Here is an 11869-nt window from a genome sequence, read left to right on the forward strand (position 1 = left end):
TCCAGTGTAGCACTGTTCTTTTCCCCTATATGCCCATTAACCTAATTTAAAAAAATAAAATGTAATCTGTGTACATCACAAAAAGACATATCTCAAAAAGAGAAGGTGGCTCATGCCTGTAATCCCAGCATTTTAGGGGGCTAAGGTTGGGGGACTGCTTGAACCCAGGAGTTCAAGACCATCCTGTGCAATACAGCAAGACCCATCTCTATCAAAAATACAAAAATCAGCCAGGCAATGGTGGCATGCACCTGTAGTCCCAGCTACTCTGGACGCTGAGGTGGGAGGATCATCTGAGCCTGGGAGGTTGAGGCTGCAGTGAGCTTGATTGTGCCACTGCACTCCAGTCTGGGTGACAGAGTGAGACCATGTCAAAAAAAAAAAAAAAAAGAGGACTTCCATGTTTGTATGCACAATGACCAGCCCAACAGCTTGGCACATTGTACAGGATCAATCTATAAATACCGTACTGCCAGACGAACTGATCAATACCCCAGGCTTGGGGGCAAGAACTACCACAGGCAGAAGATTAAAAATGTCAAAGCACAAGTCAGACAACTGGCTTCCCAGGAGAAGGAGAAGCAGCCTGAAAGACAAAGCAGGAAAAAACCCACAACAGAATGAAGCATTGGGAAGGAACCTAAATATACAAACCAAGCCCTATACAAATAACTGCACTGACGCACATGCAAAATTTCACGATACAAAAAATAACACAAAAAGAGAACCAAGTTCTCGCCAGACATTTCTCTAAAGGTGTGGCCAACAAGCATCTGAAGAGATGTCCAGCATTGAAGTCGTGCGGGAAATGCACCAAAACCACCATGAGATACTACTTCGTACCCACTAGGAGGACCGAGATTTTTTTCTTTTTTTTGTAAAGGAAGGCCAAGTGTGGTCTTCCTTCCTTCATGCCTGTAATACCAGCACTTTGGAAGGCAGACGTGGGCAGATCGCTTGAGCCCAGGAGTTTGAGACTAGCCTGGGTAACATGGCAAAACCCAGTCTCTACAAAAAACACAAAAACACAGCTGGACGTGGTGGCACGTGCTTGTAGTCCTAGCTACCTTGGAGGCTGAGGTGGGAGGATCACTTGAGCTTGGAAGGTCGAGGCTGCAGTGAGCTGAGATCATGCCATTGCACTCCAGCCTGGGCAAGAGAGTGAAATCCTGTCTCAGGAAAAAAAAAAAAAAAAAAAAGGCCGGGCGTGGTGGCTCATGCCTATAATCCCAGCACTTTGGGAGGCCGATGCAGGTGGATCACGAGGTCAGGAGATCAAGACCATCCTGGTTAACACGGTGAAACCCTGTCTCTAACTAAAAATACAAAATATTAGCCAGGCGTGGTGGCCGGTGCCTGTGGTCCCAGCTACTGGGGAGGCTGAAGCGGGAGAATGGCATGAACCTGGGAGGTGGAGCTTGCAGTGAGCCGAGATCGCACCACTGCACTCCAGCCTGGGCGACAGAGTGAGACTCCGTCTCAAATAAATAAATAAATAAATAAATAAAAAGGCGGGGGGAAATAACAAGTGGTTGACAAGGATGTCGAGAAACTGGAACCTTCACACATTGCTAGTGGGAACACAAAATGGCACAGCTGCTATCGAAAACAGTTGGCAGCTCCTCAGCAAGTTAATCACAGAATTACCATATGACCTGGGGAATTCTACTTTCAGATATAGACCCAAAAGAACTGACAACAGGTGTTCACACAAAAACTTGTACACAAGGTTCATAGCAGTACTATTCACAATAGCCAAAAGGTGGAAACAACGCAAAGTCATTCATCTGATGAATGGGCGAATAGAATGCGATCTGTCCACACAATGGAACATTATTCAGCCATCAAAAGGAGGGAAGCAACGATGCACGCTGCGACATGGACGGACCTTGAAAACATTGTGCTAAGTCAAAGACACCAGACACAAGAGGCCACAGATTCTAAGATTCCACGTGTATAAACATCCAGAAGGGGCAAGTCTACCAAGACAGAAGGAGATCAGTGGTTGCCAGGGGTTGGGAGAGGGGAACGGGAATCGTCTGCTTAATGGGTTTCCTTTTGGAGTGATGAAAAAGTTCTGGAACTCGACAGTGGTGATGATTGCCTAACATTGGGAATGGAATGTACTTAATGCCACTGATTTGTGCCCTTTAAAGTGGTAAATTTTATGTTCTATGTATTTGACTATAATAAAAAAGATAAACAGCATCAAGTCTTCACGGTGCTAGAGTCTCTGGCAGTACCCAGTCTGAAGACACGTTCACGAAGAGCTCTCCCATCCCTGTCCGACAAGGCAGAATGCTCTCCCCATATGATCCTTTCCTGCCCATCCTGAATGCGCAGATTACAAACCCAGCACCAACTTTCTTAAAATACTCTTTAGTTTTCAAGATGAATGCTGCCAGTCTAGAAAGGGGACAAGGGCATTATGGACAGGGGCAGCTTCCCTGTGGGTTCCGCAGACAGAGGCTGTTGTTGCCACTGGCTGGACATAACCCGTGCAGAGGGCAGCGCCTCCGTGAACACAGGCTTTCCTATGGTGGCCAGGAGACCCCTCAGAGTGGAGCGGGGATGGCTGCAGTCTATCAGGGGCAGAGTTACCAGGCCCTCTTCTCAGAGCACACAGGCAGCTAGGAAGCCACCAAGTGCAAAGAAAGGTGACACGCAGCGATGGCCTTCACCGTCAAAGGAAAGAGCTCGGGTTCTGGGATGCTCCTAGGATTCCCCTGGCACCTCCCGAATGGCCTCTGTGCCACTGGCAGCTGTCCCACAACACTGCAGATAAGATGCACTTGAACTTCTAGTTCTAGAGGCTCCCCTGTTCTCAGCTCTGCTCTACCCAGGCCCTTCCTCTCTCCCCCTTCAGGTTTCCAGGCTCCACTCCTGGAGTTATCTGAGATGATCTTCCAAATCAACACACAGTGCCAACTCTGGGCGCCTCGGGTGTCTGAGAACTTTGGAACCAAGGCCAGGTATCTCTTCAGCTGCTGATGAAGGCTTGCTTGATCTGGTTTTAATCAGTTTGGGCCATGTGGCTGTTATCTAGAAAAGACTGTATGCTGGATGTCCAGTCACGGCTCTGCGCGCTGTAGGTGGTCAGTCTACAAATATTCCTGAATGAATTAACGAGCAAATCCCACCCCCCCGCGACCCCTCCGTAACCAGAGATTCAAACACGCTCAAACTTTCCTAAAAGCATAGCTCCTCTTCCCAGCTTTCGCTCCACTATCACTCTAATTTTGGATTTCTGATTTCTAGTAATGGAGAAAATATGTTACTTTTAAATCGTCAGCATCTAAAATTTTCAAAGAAAGCTCATCTGAAGTGCTGTTACCAAGGGATATAATCCAATCGCATTAAAATGGCTATTACTAGTCTGGACAAGAAAACACACAAGATTCCATACATACGCTGTCAACTTTGGCAAGAAAGATTTTAGACAACTTCCATCCTTCCCACCCAATCCCAAGTCAATAGGGCATTTGTTTGTATTTCCACATTGGCTTCACGAACGAAAATACCTCCTCCACCTAGAAAAACAACCAGTAAAATTCAGACACAGAACTTGGAGGGCAAACGTTTTAGTGCATGCTGGGACACTTTTATGTAGTGTTTTTAAAAAATAACGTAGAAAAGTATTTTTAATAAAGTTTTCTCCTATGAGCATTTCCCTCAAGTTTCCACGTATGCCTGGTTTGGTCTTTCGATACCTTTCAGAAATACAGATTTTTAAAAAATGATCTCCGTTAAAATTGGAGCCAGAAAGAACCTTTTTCCTACAGATCTGAACGTTTTACTCTGTTTAGGGTGGAAAAAGACACACACAGTCATCTTCCTTCACTCACTTTTAACTTCTCTGCTCTGCACGCACGAGGTTCTGGTAAAGAGTTAAAAGTTTTCTGAGGTTAGTTCCTGCGGTTAAGGGAAAAAAAAAAAATACACCAAACAACTAGATGCTTAAATTTAGACTCCGTAAAACAATACTGGGAAACTTTCAAAGCCTTGGAGAAATACTGGAGTTTATTTTATTGCCTTTTGTTCAATTTCATCACACGGGTCACATTTTCTCCTCTATTTTAGTCCCTCCCGCCGGCTGGGTTGGGCAGACCCTGCACATTCCCGCGTGATTCCAGGACCTGGGGGCCCGGGTGGAACAGGTGGCTCCGCCCGCCGTGTCGGACCCGCACCCTCTCCGCGAGGCCGCATGGGGGTCCCACAGCGCAAGGGAGAGCGGTCCCGGGCTGGGGGACAGGCGTCGGGGACAGCGGGGACGCTCTGCGCCCAAGGCTGGGAAACCCGCCTCCACCCCTGCGCCCCCAGGACAGCCCCAGACTCGGAACCCAGCGCGCTCCCCGCCGCGCCCCGACTCAGAGGTCCCCGAGGAGGCAGCGACGCCCCGGGGTCAGGGTCCGGGCACCGGGTGGCCTCTGCGGCAGCGCCCGGCTCCCCCAGTCGGAGCGAGAAGCACGCAAGGCAAGGTCCGGCGCCCCCTCTCTGCCCGACCCGCCGGCGTCCCAGCCAGACCCCAGTGCCGCCACCGCCGCCAGGACGCCCTCCCGCCGCTCCAGCCGTGCCCGGAGTCCTAGGGCCGCACTCACCTCGCGGGAGAGCCCTACTCCGGGACTCAGGTGTCCACGCCGCCAGCGACCCTGAGCCCTGACGCCGGAGCCCTCACGCCGCCGCCCGTCCGGCGCAGATTGTCCCGGGCCGCCCCGCCGCGCGCTCTCCCCCGTGCGCGCCCACCCGTGCGCGCTCCACCGCCCACCGCGCGCTCGCGCCGCCGGGACTCGCGATCCTCAGGCACGCACTGCGCGCGCCCGCGGCGCTTAAAGGGCCAGGCCGCCGCCTCCCGGGTGCCCTCGGTCAAGGTGTGAAGTTCGAGTTGGGGGACATCACCGTGAAAATCCCCAACCCCATCGCCGAGCGACCCATGCAGAGAAAAGCAGTGGGGATGTGTGTCTGAAACTTGCAAGAGATGGGACATTAATTTAATCTAATTTTTCTTGAGACAGGGTCTTGCTGTGTTGCCCAGGCTGGAGTGCACGTTGTGTGATCTTGGCTCACTGCAACCTCCACCTCCCAAGCTCAAGTGATCCTCCCAGCTCAGCCTCCCAAGTAGCTGGTACCACAGGTGCACGCCACCACACCCAGCTAATTTAAAATTTTTTGGAGAGATGGGTGGGGGTCTCATTATATTGCCCAGGCTGGTCTCGAACTCCTGGGCTCAAGCGATCCTCTCACTTCAGCCTCCCAAAGTGCTGGGATTACAGGCCTGAGCCACTGCACTTGGCCTTTAATTTTTTTTTTTCTTTTTTATTATCATCAGCTTGGAGAGGCTATTTTATACTTAATAATGCTGATGCAATTTATTGCATACCTGTACCCTCAGACACAGCATTTAATGTGCATACACCAAATACATTATTTCATCTAATCCTTAAAATGTTTTTCTGATTTCTTAACCCCATTTTACAGAGCAGGAAAGCTGAGGTTCAGACAGCTGAAGAAACTCATGGGAGAATTTTTGACCCCATGGCTCATTGCATTTTCTTCTTCAGGCTATCACCGTGGAAATATCTCCTAAGGTTAATAGCTGGTTGCGGAAGGCTTTTGTAAGTTGGTGGAGGTTAATGTTACTGGGTTTAATTCGGTAGGCAGGGAGAAAGCAAGGATTATGGGGTTGTATTAATTGTAGGGTTTGTTACATACTCAAATGGCAAATGTTATAACAATCTAGATTCCCAAAATGTTTGTGTTTACTCCCATTTTACAGAAAACTAAGAAGGAAGTGGTTGCACAGAATGACTGAGTCACTGGCCCCACTCAGGGTTGAGCCCCAATGCCTTAGTCCTGAGGTCATTTCTTTGCCCTCCCCAGAAAGAGATACCTGATTAAAGGGAAGAAAACTTTTCCTCTAATAACACATTGGCCTCACCTAACTCTCTGCATCTTTAATTAATGTTTACAAAGCACTTTAATCTACCCAACATGCTACTTAATTGGGTCAGTATTATTATCCTCTCTTTCTGAACAAAATCTAGGAGATAATCAACTCTGACAGTCCTTAATCCTCAGTGAATAATAAACCTAAGCTTTCTGGTTATGTTCTTCTATTTTCCCTCTCACATTTTTGTCTCATGTTGTGTTAAATATGAACGCATTTGTCATGAAGTGACATAATAAATGGTAATATTAAACACCTGCCTATAGGTGACAGGTAATATGGCAGCTGCTGTCTTTAAGGAATTTATTTTATTTTATTTTTTGAGACAGGGCCTTGTTCTGTTGCCCAGACTAGAGTGCAGTGGCGAGATTGTAGCTTACTGCAGCCTCCAACTCCTGGGCTCAAGTGATTCTCCTGCCTCGGCCTCCCAAGCTGGGACTACAGGCATGAACCATTATGCCTGGCTGATTTTTTATTTTTCTTTTTGTAGAGATAGGGTCTCACTCCCACAGTAGTCTCAAACTTCTAGGCTCAAGCGATCCTCTCCCCTGGGCCACTCAAACTGCTGGGATTAAAAGCATGAGCCACCACACCTCGCCCTTTAAGGAAATCAGATCAAGAGAAAAAAAAAATTTTTTCCCTTGGTTTTGGTAAATGATAAATAATTTTGATAAACATTGATAAATGCTTCCTAGAATTATTTTTCTTTTTATTATTCTTTTTGCTTGGTTAAACTTTTATGGTGCCTTTTTTCACAGGTGAAAAAGAAATGAGAAGGATGAGATTGAAGGATGATGGGGTTAGAAAGGAAGAAGGGGAAAAGAAAAAGGCAGAAAAATAGCAGAAAATGAACAAGGAAGAAAATGAGACTGAGAAGGCTTCAACCAACAGGCAGTTAGGGACGTGAGGCCAGCCCCTGCTAGCATGTCCTAAATCTTTATCAGAATCATGATCAGGTGGCCCTCGGGTGGCCTGGCACAGACCTGGCCAGAAAGTTAGCTCAGGGTGGCCTACTGCCCTGATGCTCCCTGGCCTAGGCACCTTTGTGACAACTGAACACACAAAGGGACTAAAAAGTGAGAAAGGACAGTGAAGCCAGGTCAGAGGAAAAGAAATAGTTTACAGGGGAAATTTAAAGATGGTTATTTGGCCGGGCACGGTGGCTCATGCCTGTAATCCCATCACTTTGGAGAGGCCAAGGTAAGTGGATCGCCCGAGGTCAGGAGTTTGAGACCAGCCTGGCTAACACGGGGAAATCCCATCTCTATCAAAAATGCAAAAATTAACTGGGCATGGTGGCACATGCCTGTAATACCAGCTCCTCAGGAGGCTGAGTTAGGAGAGTTGCTTGAACCCAGGAGGTAGAGGTTGCAGTGAGCCGAGATTGTGCCACTGCACTCCAGACTAGGTGACAGGGACTGTCTCAAAAATAACTAAATAAAGATAGTTATTTGTGAAAGTACTTAGATAATGCCCATAGGAAAAGAAATGAATAAAGAAATATCTGGAAGGTCTTTGTACTGTTACAGTTTTAAAATCTATGAAATTTTTAAAATTTCACTGTAATGTCACTTGACTTTTTCATAAATGTTTTCTGAGGCTGGTCTTTGCTCAGAAAATCCTGATAATACATGACCCCCAAATATTAAAGAAATATTAATGAACTTTATATAGGTTAAAAATTTTAAAGTAAGCTAAAAAATAAGCTAGGTCTTTTTATGTTATAAAGGAGTGTATTAATTACTGTATAAAATTGACTTCAGGGCCGGGCGCAGTGGCTCACGCCTATAATCCCAGCACTTTGGGAGGCCCAGGCAGGCGGATCACGAGGTCAGGAGATCCAGACCATCCTGGCTAACACGGTGAAACCCCTTCTCTACTAAAAATACAAAAAATTAGCCAGGCGAGGTGGCGGGCGCCTGTAGTCCCAGCTACTCCGGAGGCTGAGGCAGGAGAATGGCGTGAACCCGGGAGGTGGAGCTTGCAGTGAGCGGAGATCGCGCCACTGCACTCCAGCCTGGGCGACAGAGCGAGACTCCACCTCAAAAAAAAAAAAAAAAAAAAATTGACTTCAGAAACTGTAATAAATTGTAATATGTGTTATGACCACTAGAGGGAGGCAGACAGGAAAGGAGAAAGAAAAGTAAGAAAACTTCATAACTTTACTGAAAAGTCGACAGCAGTTTGGATCTGACAAAGGAGATGTAAAAAACATGATTTGTTACTACCTTAAGCTGTTTATCCTTTTTGAGCCTCAGTTCCTCATCCATATAATGAGGCCATTAACACCTACCCTATGAGACCAAAATAAAAGTATTTTAAAGTGTATCTGAACAAATTGAACAAATAGTAGGCGAGAAAAGTTAACAAAATTAAGAAAATGAAGAAAAATATGGGAAATTGACCCACTTATTATTGAAACATAGTCTAAGGCTATACTGATGAAATGTATCATAATAGAACAATATAACCCAGGAAAAGCTAGTGTACACTTTCACATGTGATAAAAGTCATCAAAAATAAATGAAAAAGAGATGGAGTCTCAATAAATGGAGGTAAGAAATGTAGTAATTTGAAAAGATAATCAAGTTAAGCCCTTACCTATCATTATATGCTGAAAGATGTTCTAGCTACATTACATAATTTTAAGGTTGAGCGGGATGTCTTGCACCTGTAATCCCAGCACTTTGGGAGGCTGAGGCAGGAGGATTTTGCTTGAGCCCAGAAATTCAAGACCAGCTTGAGCAACATAGTGAGACCCCCGTCTCTACAAAAAATACAAAAATTAGCCAGTGTGGCAGTGCATACCTGTAGTCTAAGCAGCTCACGAGGCTGAGATGGGAGGATCACCTAAGCCTGAGGGGGTTGAGGCTGCAGTGAGCTGTGATCGCACCACTGCACTCCAGCTTGGAGGTACAGAGAGACCCTGGCTCAAAAAAACAAACAAAAAAAAAGAATTTTAAAATTAGGGGAACATATTGGTAAACATTTATGTGATCTCAAGGTGAGCAAAGAAAAGAAATGGAATACTAAGAAAGAAAATGACCATTAGACTAGGTTGCACAAAATTTAAAAAATTCTGGTAACTAAAAATATTGCAAACAGAATCCTAAAAGACAAAAAAAAAAATCTGAAACGACAAAACTCTGCATAACAAATCCAAGAGTTAATTTCAGCTTCAGGAGCACACATAGATTGATAAGAAAACCAACCCTAATAACTCTGTGGGGAAATTTCCTCAAAGAGAAAATTAAGGTGCTTAGTAATTAGCCATGTGTATATCTGTGTAAGTGTGGGTTATTATATTTTAAAGGGTTTCGGTTACCTAGTAATTTCAAAAATAAAAAATGTTAAATAATATACAATATTTTCACCTTATAAATTAGAAAATATATTTTAGGTTCTAATTTTTTTTTTTTTTTTTTTTTTTTTTTTTTTTTTGAGACGGAGTCTCGCTCTGTCGCCCAGGCTGGAGTGCAGTGGCCGGATCTCGGCTCACTGCAAGCTCTGCCTCCCGGGTTTACGCCATTCTCCTGCCTCAGCCTCCCGAGTAGCTGGGACTACAGGCACCCGCCACCTCGCCCGGCTAGTTTTTTGTATTTTTTAGTAGAGACGGGGTTTCACCGTGTTAGCCAGGATGGTCTCAATCTCCTGACCTCGTGATCCGCCCGTCTCGGCCTCCCAAAGTGCTGGGATTACAGGCGTGAGCCACCGCGCCCGGCCTATTTTAGGTTCTAATATTCAATGCTGGCAAGAGTGCAAAGAAATGGGCAATTTTATTTATTTATTTATTTAGAGATGGAGTCTTGCTCTGTCGCCCAGGCTGGAGTGCAATAGTGCCATCTCAGCTCATTACAACCTCGGCCTCCCAGGTTCAAGTGATTCTTCTGTCTCAGCCTCCCAAGTAGGTGGGACTACAGGCATGCACCACCACGCCCGGCTAATTTTTTGTATTTTTAGTAGAGATGGGGTTTCACCATGTTGGCTAGGCTGGTCTTGAACTCCTAACCTCAAGCGATCCGCCTGCCTCGGCCTCCCAAAGTGCTAGGATTACAGGTGTGAGCCACAATGCCTAGCCAATGGGCAATTTTATTTCTTTTTATTTATTTATTTTTAGATGGAGTCTTGCTCTGTCACCCAGGCTGGAGTGCAGTGGCATGATCTTGGCTCACTGCAACCTCCGCCTCTCAGGTTCAAACTATTCTCCTACCTCAGCCTCCCGAGTAGCTGGGACTACAGGCAAGTGCCACCATGCCTGGCTAATTTTTTGTATTTTTAGTAGAGACGGAGTTTCACCATGTTAGCCAGGATGGTTTCAATCTCCTGACCTCATGATTCGCCCACTTTGGCCTCCCAAAGTGCTGGGATTACAGGCATGAGCCACCGCGCCTGGCTCCAATGGGTAATTTTACATACAATTAGTGGAAACATAAGTTGATATAACTTTACTGAAAAGCAATTTTGTAAAATATTTCAAGAGCTTAAAATCTTTATGTTTTGACCCTATAATTCCATATCTAGGGCTTCTATGGAAAAAATAAAAAATAATCACAACGATTTATGCATAAAGATATATATACACTGTCTCCATTTTCTATACTGTCAGGAAATTAGAGACAACCAAAATATCCCAGATCAGGGAGAAGTTTAAATAAATATTATGCAGCTGTTAAAATGAGGAATTTTGGCTGGGCACGGTGGCTCACGCCTGTAATCCCAGCACTTTGGGAGGCTGAGGCGGGCATATCACCTGAGGTCAGGAGTTCAAGCCCAGCCTGGCCAACATGGTGAAACCCCATCTCTGGTAAAAATACAAAATTTAACCAGGTGTGGTGGCAGGTGCCTGTAGTCCCAGTTACTCAGGAGGCTGAGACAGGAAAATCTCTAGAACCTGGAAGGTGGAGGTTGCAGTGAGCTGAGATTGCACCACTGCACTCCAGCCTGGGCAACAGAGTAAAACTCTGTTGGAAAAAAAAAAAAAAAAGGGGAATTTTTTATGAACTACAGGAAAAAACCTAAATGTACTATTAAGAGAGAAAAAAGAGGCCGGGCGCGGTGGCTCAAGCCTGTAATCCCAGCACTTTGGGAGGCCGAGATGGGCGGATCACAAGGTCAGGAGATCAAGACCATCCTGGCTAACACGGTGAAACCCCGTCTCTACTAAAAAAATACGAAAAACTAGCCGGGCGAGGTGGCGGGTGCCTGTAGTCCCAGCTACACGGGAGGCTGAGGCAGGAAAATGGCGTAAACCCGGGAGGTGGAGCTTGCAGTGAGCTGAGATCCGGCCATTGCACTCCAGCCTGGGCGACAGAGCGAGACTCCGTCTAAAAAAAAAAAAGAGAGAAAAAAGAACATTACAAAACTGTATGTAAATTATTACTTCAGCTATGGAAAACGCATGTATATACAGAAAACCCAGACAGAAATATCTTAAAAGGATAACAGTTACTCTTTCTGGATGTAATTATGTGTAATTCTTATTTATAGCATTGTGTATGTTTCAGACTTCCTATTGTGACTTCATATTCTTTCTGTTTTTCTTTTTTGATACAGTTTTGCTCTTGTTGCCCAGGCTGGCTGGCAATGTTGTGATCTCAGCTCACTACAACCTCCGCCCCCTGGATTCCAGCAATTCTCCTGCCTCAGCCTCCCAAGTAGCTGGGATTATAGGCATGCGCCACCACACCCAGCTAATTTTGTATGTTTAGTAGAGACAGGGTTTCACCATGTTGGTCAAGCTAGTCTTGAACTCCTGACCTCAGGTAATCCGTCCATCTTGGCCTCCCAAAGTGCTGGGATTATAGACGTGAGCCACCACTCCAGCTTCATATTCTTTTTATAATGAACAAACACTAATATATTTCATTTTTTTAGATGAGACAATAAATGCCAGTGTGCACAACACAGAATCTGGCCTATATCAAA

General features: G+C 45.7%; 1 protein-coding gene across 1 annotated transcript in view; it reads right to left on the bottom strand.

Annotated features, from left to right (window-relative positions):
- LOC105490608 (proline and serine rich 2) overlaps positions 1–4727 on the bottom strand; it is a 50881-nt gene extending 46154 nt beyond the window's left edge. The window contains exon 1 of the mRNA XM_011756399.3: positions 4599–4727. The gene's annotated coding sequence lies outside the window, so the exon portion shown is untranslated. The remainder of the gene's footprint in view (positions 1–4598) is intronic.
- Positions 4728–11869: the final 7142 nt, after the last annotated feature.

The sequence above is a fragment of the Macaca nemestrina genome, chromosome 9, assembly GCF_043159975.1.
Source record: "Macaca nemestrina isolate mMacNem1 chromosome 9, mMacNem.hap1, whole genome shotgun sequence".
In the NCBI taxonomy this organism is placed as follows: Eukaryota; Metazoa; Chordata; class Mammalia; order Primates; family Cercopithecidae; genus Macaca; species Macaca nemestrina.